Source organism: Carlito syrichta, unplaced genomic scaffold (genome assembly GCF_000164805.1).
Source record: "Carlito syrichta isolate Samal-C Ts95f unplaced genomic scaffold, Tarsius_syrichta-2.0.1 Scaffold303557, whole genome shotgun sequence".
Lineage (NCBI taxonomy): Eukaryota > Metazoa > Chordata > Mammalia > Primates > Tarsiidae > Carlito > Carlito syrichta.
This window is the reverse complement of record NW_007247653.1, coordinates 16,030-26,202: the sequence shown is the minus strand read 5'-3', so window position 1 is coordinate 26,202 and position 10,173 is coordinate 16,030. Positions and strand designations below refer to the sequence as shown.

At 43.0% G+C, this 10,173-nt stretch overlaps 1 long non-coding RNA gene across 1 annotated transcript; it reads right to left on the bottom strand.

Annotated features, from left to right (window-relative positions):
• Positions 1–495: 495 nt before the first annotated feature.
• Positions 496–9,314, bottom strand: LOC110595694. Its single transcript, XR_002481991.1, has 2 exons — positions 9,116–9,314; positions 496–1,139 (listed from the first exon to the last, which is right to left on the bottom strand). It is a non-coding gene; the product is annotated as an uncharacterized LOC110595694 (long non-coding RNA).
• Between the last annotated feature and the right edge of the window lie 859 nt (positions 9,315–10,173).

Genomic DNA, 10,173 nt, shown 5'->3' with positions numbered 1-10,173 from the left:
AAGCCATTCAATGAATCTCCTTCTTTGCAAATAGGAAATACCTGCCCCTCCCCACAACAGGGTGGTTGGGGACCCCAGTGGGCCAAAGTATGTGACAAATGTATACTCTGGGCAAGGCCAGGGGCTGGTTCACTGAGTCTGAGCAATTGTATTCTTGGGCACTCAACACAATTCCTGACAATGCTAATTCCTGAGCATCCATAACAGGACTTGCTTGAAAAGGCTACCCAATGTTTGGCAGCAGAAGCAGCTTGAATTGGGCTCTTTTATAAATAAGTTTGAAGGTCGGTGGAAGGGTTTTCCATTCCCCAACTGAAAGGAGGGTGTGTGCTGTGTTTGAGTCAGGTGAAAAGTGAAGGCCCATTTCAGGCCTGCTGTTGTCAGTTGGGGGTGATCATCTAAGCATCCACGTTGTGACTCTGGTCAACTGTGAGGCATGGTAGGAGTTTGCAGCTACACAACTGTGCTTAAGAATCAATTCAATGTTAACAATAATAAAGGCCTCTTGCCAACACAGTGTGTCATATTTATTGGGCTATTCACAGGTAAGCTTAAAATACAATAAAGGAAAAAGACTAGATGCCATCAGTAATGTCAAAATATTTAGCATTTCCTAGTTTCAAATGTCACATTCCATTGCAGCTGAGGAATATCGGCAGTTCATTGACATAACTGCAATGGGTGGAAGCACATACATTTAACCAATGACTTTTAGGGCAACAAGCAAAAAAGAAATCTATATTTTCATGTAGCTAGGACAAGAAAATCATTTATACAAATTAAATTGATACAAAATACATTATAAAGAGAACACACATACAAAAGTCATTAAGTTGGTCAGAGAGCAAGGATGTCACAGAACACCACATTGAGAGAACATTGGTGTGAATTCATTTCAGTTATGAAAGTATGTCCAAAGTTTGTGTTACACATTTACTGAGGTAAAGGCACGATCACTTCAACATAATTAATGGGGAAGAATCCAGATTCCCCATGTATCATTCCTTCATACCAGTTTTCATCTATTTGATTGGTTAACGTAATGATGTCCCCTTCTTTAAATCCTAATTCGCCTTGGTTTTCTGGCTCAAAGTCATAGAGACCACGGCAGCAGGGCTGGTCCATGGGAACGTTAGAACCTGTCCACATGATATGGAGACAAAAAGTACAGGTTAACATAATATAAATTATCCATGGAAATTGAAAATATGGAAAAGGTTGGAAAGACCATTAACAGAGATCCTCTGCTTCTTCCCATGTCAAGGCTGGCTACACCCAGCTCACCAGTACTGTTTGTGGTCTCTCCTGGCTGCCTGAGCTGACCTCCTGCGCCCAGTATCTGTCTCATTAGTATTCTCAGATAGAGAATCCATGCCTAGCCCATCTCCTGGAAGCAGCCACTCAGCTCGGCCTGGTACCCTAAGGAAGAGAGAAATCACAAAGGCCCAACCTCTGCCTTCAGGGAGCTTACAGTTTCTATGTGGAGACTGGGTAGTCCATGGAAAACATTTAAAGAACAAATATGGAGGGTTTGTCACTTGTGGATCAGGAGTCTGAGGAGAGGGGAGCAAGAAAGGCCTCTTAGCCAAAGAGATCTTCCTAGAGCTGCTGACCATGTGTTGGGCCATGAGCAGGATGAGGGGCAGGAGGAGAGAAACCAGGACAGAAAAGAGCAGATATGCCTGATGTCTTGAGGTTATTATACCAAGCATGGAGCTTTCAGAATAACATTTAAAAGATTTTTTAAAAACAAAAACATGGTAATTGTAAAAGAAAATACATATATGCAAAATTGAGAAAAGTCTGCTGTAATCTATTAGCTCAGAGATAACCATCGTGAGGCTTTCAAATTCCAGATGTCTTTATGAATATATTTGTGCATATATTTACATGTAGTTGTTTTCATTAAAAAAAAAAAAAAACTTCTTGTGCATACTATTGTCAAAATATTCCCAGATTGCTTTTAGTTATTGACCGGCTGTCAACTCTAACAATATAAGATGATTTCTTTAACTAATCTCCTGTTGAACATTTAAAGTCCTTCTTTCTTTTCTTTCTTCCTTCTTTCCTCTTCATCTCTTATTTTCCCTTCCCTGCCTTCTGAACTTCCTTCTTCCCACCCTCTTCTCCCTTTCTTCCTCTCTTCATTCCTTCCTTCCTTCTCTTTCATTCTCTCTTGGCTTGCATAGACAACTTTTTGAAAAATAGCTTACACATAAATCTACAAACATGTACAATTACAAACATGTACAGACATGTACAATTACTTCCTGAGAATATATTCTTACAAAGGGATTTGATGGTCATAGGACATAAATTTTTTTCCAAGATATCTGACATTTACTGTCCATTTATTTTTCTGTCATTATTTTTCTTTAAAAATTTAGGAGCCTCTTTATACTATGAATATTTACTCTTTATCATGTTTGGTATAAACATCCTTCCCAGTTTATCATCTGGTTGTTTTCATTTTGTTTTTAGAGCTTGTGCTGCCAATGGGGCTTCTATTTTGTTTTGGCATAAGTACAGAAATCTAAAACAGTGTAAGCATCAAATTAATCAAAATTTTCATTCATGGTTTATTTCACACAGTCATATATAAATATTCAACTAAATTTTATTCCAGTATTTTTGATTTTTTTCATGTTAGAACTTTTATAATCCATTTGGATTTTGCAAAAAGAGTCAATGATCTATTATTTTTAGTACCAACACAGTTTATTAAATGATATTTTCTTTACTTATGTCAAATACTAGCTTCATCTTTATACTTAATTATCATGGGCACTTGGACTTATGTTTTAATTCTATAGCTAGATTGAGTTTATTGCTATATCTAAGACTTTTATATCTGTATTTAAAAGTATAATGATTTTGCTTTTGTATTCTGGTCAGGGTTTGGTATCAGAGTTATATTCACTTTATTTAAAGAAATTGAACATGTCTTCTTTTTCTGTTTTCTAAAATGTTTACATCTTGCAGATTTGAACAAAGTTGCCACAAACTATCTAGACCTATGGGTTTCTGAACATAGAGTGTTTTCCAGGCTTTGGATAATGCTTTCATATGTCTAGGGAGAAGATGGGATCCCTGCACTCCAGTTTTACATAGCCCCTAAAGGACCTCAGCAGTTCCCACAGTTTCATGTAAAGGAGCCTAAGGTAAGGAGATGGCAGGGCTGAGGAAACACCCCAGTGGCCCTCTGGCCATGTGAGATGATGCCTCATTCATAGGAGGTTGGGAACATGGACCACTGGTGAGGGAGTAAGGATGCCAGAGAGAATTATCTCTAAAGATAGGACTGGAAGAAAGCTAAACCTTAGCCCAGGAAATCACACATCCCATCTACACAGAGATCACACATAGAGAAAAGCCATCACCAGTAGATTAGACGGGACCAGGCCAGGCTCCCCACGAGTAATAGTTGCCTTTATTTTTTTAGAGACAGGGTCTTGCTCTGTCATCCAAACTACAGCACAGTGGCCTGATCACAGCTCAATGCAACCTTGAACTCCTAGGCCCAAGCGATCCTCCTGCCTCAGCCTTACAAGTAGCTAGGATTACAGGTGTGCACCACCATCCCTTGCTATGTAAGGGTCTTCTAGGTTCCACACTGCCTCTCAATACCAGCAGAGCTAAGTCTGAAAGGGAGAGGAAGGCAGTATCTCACGGTAATGCCAGTTTTACAGTTTTTACCCTTCCAGAAGACAGTGTAATCCTTTCCCATGATTAAAATAGCTGACATATTTTATCTTACTTCTGCCATTCTATTTGATGCTTTCTATTTTTATTTCCTTTTTCTATTATTATGAAACACTCCCCCACCCCCAGCCTTCAAATGAGTTGAAACAAGTTCTGCTAGAGATTATGTTCCTTCTTAAGTCTCTGAGGTCCAAGAAAGAGAGAAGATAAATTTGGATATTTCTGTGGCTGATCAACTGAGATGCCCCACTGTCCTGGGGAAGGCCAGAGGGATGGCAGCATTGTGGGGAAGGGAGGGAGGGGTTGGGGCAGGGGCATTTTCCTGTGGAAAAGGATTTTATTATGTGTGTTTTGACCCAGTAACATCCATTTCTCTGACAGGGCACTTTGGCTATGTCCAGGTGAGAGTGAGTACCAAGTCTGGACCCACTCAAGGAGCCTTTAGCAGTGAAGTTCCCCAGGTTGTATGAGATGGCTCCCTGTTGCCTTCCTATGGCAGTTGGCCTCAACTTGGTGGCACATTCAATAGCCTGGATCAAATAAAAAAACAATGAAATTAGAAGCTCCAGCAATAGAACCTGGACTTCAGTAATTTTTAAGTTTCCCAGATCTTTCCAATGATCAGGGGAAGCTGAAAAACCACTAGTATAATGGCCGTCTCCCCCTTCCGTTTTCTTTTAACATGACTTGGAAGCATTAAGAAGTCTTAGCTGGGAGAGAAAGGCAAGGCAGTGGGGGTGGTGGAAAGGCTTCTTCCTCTCCAGATAGCAGCTCCTTCCCACATGGTGCCTTACAGGTAGGTCAGCCTTTTAAAATCTGGACCTACCTGCAATATAACCTCTAGAATCTACGTGACGTTTCCAGCATTTGGATGACTGCTTCCATAAAACACCACCCATCCCTATCCAAGTCTGATTATTCCTCTTGTCTTAATGTTAAAAGCTGAGAAGTAGAAGGATTTAAACATTGGGGATTGGTTCATTATTTTGAATTTGGACGAATAACATTCAATGATTTCTAACAAAGCATTGGGGAAGTGAGCATTTACAGTACAGAACTTTTCATTGTCCTTGGGTCATGTAGTGGATGTCTGGGTGGGCAGGTGGGAGCTGGGCACTGAAAGCCCATGGCCACTTGAGCCATGAGTCAGGTCCATTTTATTAATATATAACTCTTTTAATGTAGATTATAAAAATGATTAGTATTCATTTAGCATTTCTCCCACTACTAGATTTTAACAGAGGAGGAGTCAGGTGCCAAACCACATGGGAGTCTTGGGAAGTATTTCCTTGAACATAGAATTTTAATGCTAGAATGGAATTTGGCAGTCTTCCATGAACCCTCCCCTTTTGAAAAGGAAGCAGCAATGCCTCTGAGAGGTCACAATGGCCTTGCCCCAGGGTTAATGGTCAAGATGGAATGAGACACCAGGGCTCCAGACCCCAGACCATGACCTACCTTGCTCCATGTCACCTCCTACATGATGTATGACACTGCTTATATCATGCCATGATGTATGACACTGCCAAGACATTTTGTAGGCTATCACACTGACTACAGAATGCTCCCTTCCTCTCTGTTTCTCTCTCTCTTTTTCCATATATATTTTTTTTCCATATATATATATAGATATATATATATTTCCCTCCCATTTGCTCTATAAACCACTGGCAATAACCAAAATAAATATAAAAATTAGGTGGCAGGCATACACTTGTCCAAGGTCACCACCTTGTGCATACTTGTATACTCTACACACACATGCTCTGAACAAATCAGGGAAAAGACACATGACTCACTTCTCACTTCATTCATTCTGGGCAAGGGACCACTGCTACATTGCCCACTTTGATATTCTGAGAGCTGGAAAGAGACCAGCAGTCATATCACACCCCATCAGCAAATGAATCCAAGACAGGGCATTTCTCCTGAGACGACTGGGTGGAAAGGCCCAATACAAGAGCTCCCTGACTCGAGCAATGTGTGTGCACCTGGCTGTGCACACTCGAGCAATGTGTGTGCACCCACCTCTGGCTGCCCACAACACTGAACACAATTCTCAGCAGTGCAGGCACTTGATAAATCCACACCAACCAGTGCTCAGAATGACTGTGCTGAATTACACATGCAGTCAGACGATATTTTGAAATATTCAATGCATTTTCATTTGGGGTCATTTCTGTTGCCCAGGGCCCTCCACCCGATGAGCTGTGTGGCCTCCCTTACTTGAAGGGGAGGTTGGAACCTGGACATGAACAAAGCAGACAATGTTGAACTTTTATGTTCCCAAATAATGCCATTGCAGTTATGAAATGTGAAAGCCAAGGCTTTCAGGCTTTCATGCCAGAGCCAGGTAGGCTTTTATAAAATTTAAGAGAAAGGGAGAAAAAAGAAACTCCTGGTTCCAAGGAACAAATGCTTGAAGAACTCAGAGCTTAGAGATTTCATTACAAGCCATGGAGAGAGAAGGGCTGTTTCCTGCCACCCGGAGAAGAGATATAAGCTCTTTCCAGAGGGACCTGGAGTGAGAAGGTGGGCAAGAAGGTTGAAATGCTGTCTGGATTCTACCCTGGGGAAGGCGGTCTTCAGCTCCACTTCCCACTAGAACTCTGGGAGGAGGTAGGCTCCCCAAGTGTTCTAGACTCACATGGGGGTTACAACCCAGTGGAAATTGTGGGGTGATATAACTAAGCAGAGAGGGGACCTGAGGGCCCCCACCTCTCCATGAACCATGAACAAATCCTCTCAACTCCCGGAAGGAGGTAAGGAAGTGCGGAGGGGCCAGTTAGACCAGAAGAGACCCGGGGGGTGGTTTACGCAGAGTCATAATGCATAGATCTGGCAACCCCGGGTCACAGATGTCAGTGGATCCCAGCCTAGGCCCCAAGCCTCCTGTGATAAGTCACCTCAGTAGTGGAAGCAAGCTGCCTTGTCTGCCACCATGATGTCCTGTAAACGCTTCCTTACACCCAGGCAACATCCTGAGTTAGACAAGCGGGGGAAAAAGAACCTCTGAGAAAAACAAACAGCTCTGATAGGGAATTTCAACTCTGAGTTGACTGTGATTGAATCTTGAATCGCCTAAGCAATAAATGACTTGTCTACGCTTTCTGTAGGAAGAGACTTGAGTTTTCTATAGGGAACAGACCTTGCAATGGCAAGATTATGTTTTTTTCCACCATTAAAAGAAATGGAAAAAAGATTAATTTTTTTTTTGTCAACTGTAGAAATGGAAAAAAGATTATGTTGTTTCCACCACTGGTTTAAATAGAAGCTCATAAGCAAGTTCAGTTCAGTTAAAGAGAAATAATTTCTGCCCACCTGAGTGATAGTGTGTGAATTTTCCCTCAAAACAAAAGATAAGTCCAGGTCACCATGGATGGAGCCCCAAAGTCCAGGCAGAATGGGCTATATTTCCTCAGTGGGAGCTTTTCAATTGTGTTAGACACAAGCATCTCCAAAGTGCCTGAATGCCGAGTTTCCCACCTTAGAAGCCAGCACCTCTGCTGGAAACGTCTCATAAAAAAAAGACCGGTCCTTCCTAGCGTCCCATCTTTATTGACAACCCAACTCCTTTTTCCCCCTGTGGTCCTGTAGCTGTTCCCTGTCCACCCCACCTCCTGACTTTTCTCATGTTCAGTAACAGACACCTGAAATTACTAAGAATTCATGTGCACGAGCCCCCCCACCCCCACTGGCTGCTGTGGATCTGTGTGTATCTTAGAATAGCTAGAACCCCCGACCCTGCGTTGTTCAGTGAGATGGCTTCAGCCTATCCCTGCCCTCCCCAAGTGGTCCATGTTTGTTTTCTCTTACTCCTGAGACCTGGCTTCAACGTAACATGAGAGCAGAAGTGGGAAAACACAGTCTTCCTTGTTAAAGTACTGAAACAAAGATTATTTTAACAGAGAAAAGGGAGTGTCCCTGCTAAATATTTATTATTCAAGCTCTGTTCCACATCATTAGGATTAAAAAAAAAAAAAAGAATGGGAGGGAGAGACCCTACCACAAGAGTTTTAAGATGCCGATTAGTAAGTACTGTACCAGCAACGCACAATAGGTAGGGACACCCTGTTCCCCCTAAAATTAATTGCACTTCCCTCTTCCCTCTTGACATTAATGTGGTGCAGTTTCAGGACTCTATTTTACCAGTAGGAGAATTCTTTGCAAAGCTGTTGCCCCAGTCCCGCCTTTTTTTGCTCAAGGCCCGCGGCAAAGGGTGACTGGCACATGCAGAAATGCTGAGCACATTTTACTCAGGTGGAAAGTCCAGTCCCACAATTCCTCAGTCCCATTAAGCTATAGGGAGGAAACAATAACTCTTGAGTTTTAGTGTTTACTGCATGTCAGGACAATATTCTAAGTGTCTCAGAGATATTAATGGATTTCATTTCCAGAAAATCCTATGAATAGGAATCATTAGTTCTTCCAATTTGAGGGATGGTGAAACTGAGGCATACAGAGGTTTAACACAATTAAGTGACAGTGCTGAGATATGACCTTCAGCCAGTTTGAGAGTCTACGCTCTTGATCCCTATGCCATGTATCTCCTCTGAAAATCTTCAGTTTATGGGTTTATTCCCACTCCATTTCTGTGCCAACCCCAGCCAAGGGATGGCCCAACAGCTGGGCTTGGAATAAGACTTTGGGCCCGAGCTTTGCATGCCCCTGGGAGCTCCCAGGCCATGGGAGGCTCTCTAAGAGCACTGCTTACCTAAATACCACCCAGATTCTCAGGAAGGCCATCCCAGGTCCCACCTAGCTTGAGGGATGTCCTTTTGGCACTTCATCATCCCTGTCCTACCTTCTTCATTCTGAGCTCCAGCTTCCAATTGAGCAGCTCAGGCTTTGGTTAAAGACAAACACTGTCCACTCCAGGTGGTGGATTAGACATCAGAATAACAATAGCAACAGAAGGGACTGGCTTTTCTGCAGCCTGGCATTCTCATTCTCTTTCTCTCTCTCTCTCTCTCTCTCTCTCTCTCTCTCTCTCTCTCTCTCTCTCTCTCTCTCTCTCTCTCTCTCTCTCTGCCATATGCCAGGACCTGGAAGCCTCTATCTCTAACCCTGACTTTGAGGGAGATGAAGGTGAAAGGAGAGATGGGTCATACAAGGGTGTCCTTCTCTCTGTAGCACTAAAAATCACAGCTCTTTTGCTGCACTTGTACTTGGGTTATTTTCAGACCTCCAAAAGAGCCCACGGCACTCTCTTCTCTGCTGGGCTTGACTTTGGAGATTCCATGACCTGGAAGCATTTGGTCAAAGCATCCCCATTGAGAGGCAAAATATAACCCACCCCCACACCTATTTTTAGGGGAAAGGGGATGGAGAGAGAAGTAATTCACACAATTGCTGTCAACATGAGTCCCTGTTGGAGGACTACAAAGTACAAAGTCTCCCAGAAGCTACTGACCTGAGGTGGGCTCTTTGTCTTTTAATAAATGACCCAGACTGCTGTGCCTTTTGAGATTTTGTTACTGGTTTTTATAGTCTTTCTCTTGCCTCCCTTGTTGTCGGGCTGAGACCTGTCATTTTTTCCTGCTGTCAGTGGACCTTCTGGAAGCAGTCCCTCAGGCCTTTCTAATCTGCTGAGTCCAATCTGCTGTAGGCTGGGAAATCAGATAACCAATTATGTAACATTAACAGCCACTGTACTGTGGGCTCTTATCCTGTAGCAAGTACCCTGCCCAGCACCTCTAATTTACATAGTCTAATTTAATCCCTAGAATAATCCTCTGTGGTAGGGGTGATAATCCCCATTCTTAAGAGGATGACATTGAGAATCAAAGGTATGAAGTGACAGAGTCAGGATTTTTTTTTTTTTTGAGTTGGAGTATCAATCCATCGCCCAGGCTGGAGTACAGTGGCACACTTACGGCCACCCCAGCATCAACCTGATGGACTCCAGTGATCCTGCCACCTTAGCCTTCTAAGTAGCTGGAACTATAGGTGTGTGCTATTACACCCAGCTAATTTTTTTATTTATTGTAGGGACGAGGTCTTGCCAAGTTGCCCAGGCTGGTCTTGAACCTGCTGGCTCAGGCAATCCACTCGCCTTGGCCTCCCAAAGTGTTGGGATTACAGGCTGAGCCACTGAGCCCGGCCGAGCCAGGATTTAAGGTTTCTTTGAACTCCAAAGACCACTTCATAAAGCCTGCAGGTAACACCCATTTTATCTGGGTGGGCTCATTTTCTGCTCACTTCCTGGTCTAAAGTCCAGAAATCCAAAGGTTGTACCCTTACCCTTATTACTTATGCTACTTACAGGGCAGCTAAGGAGCAGAAAGGAAGGTATCTGTTGATAGGTGGAGTCGGGACGCAGTCAGGAATGGGACTCAGGTTTCCTTCTGGAAGCTTTGGTTCCACAACCCATATCACCCTGAGATCTGACTGTACCTGTACCATCCTACTAGAGAGCTCATCTCCTACATTTTGGGGAGAAAACCTGATTTGGAACTTATTTCAGCTCAG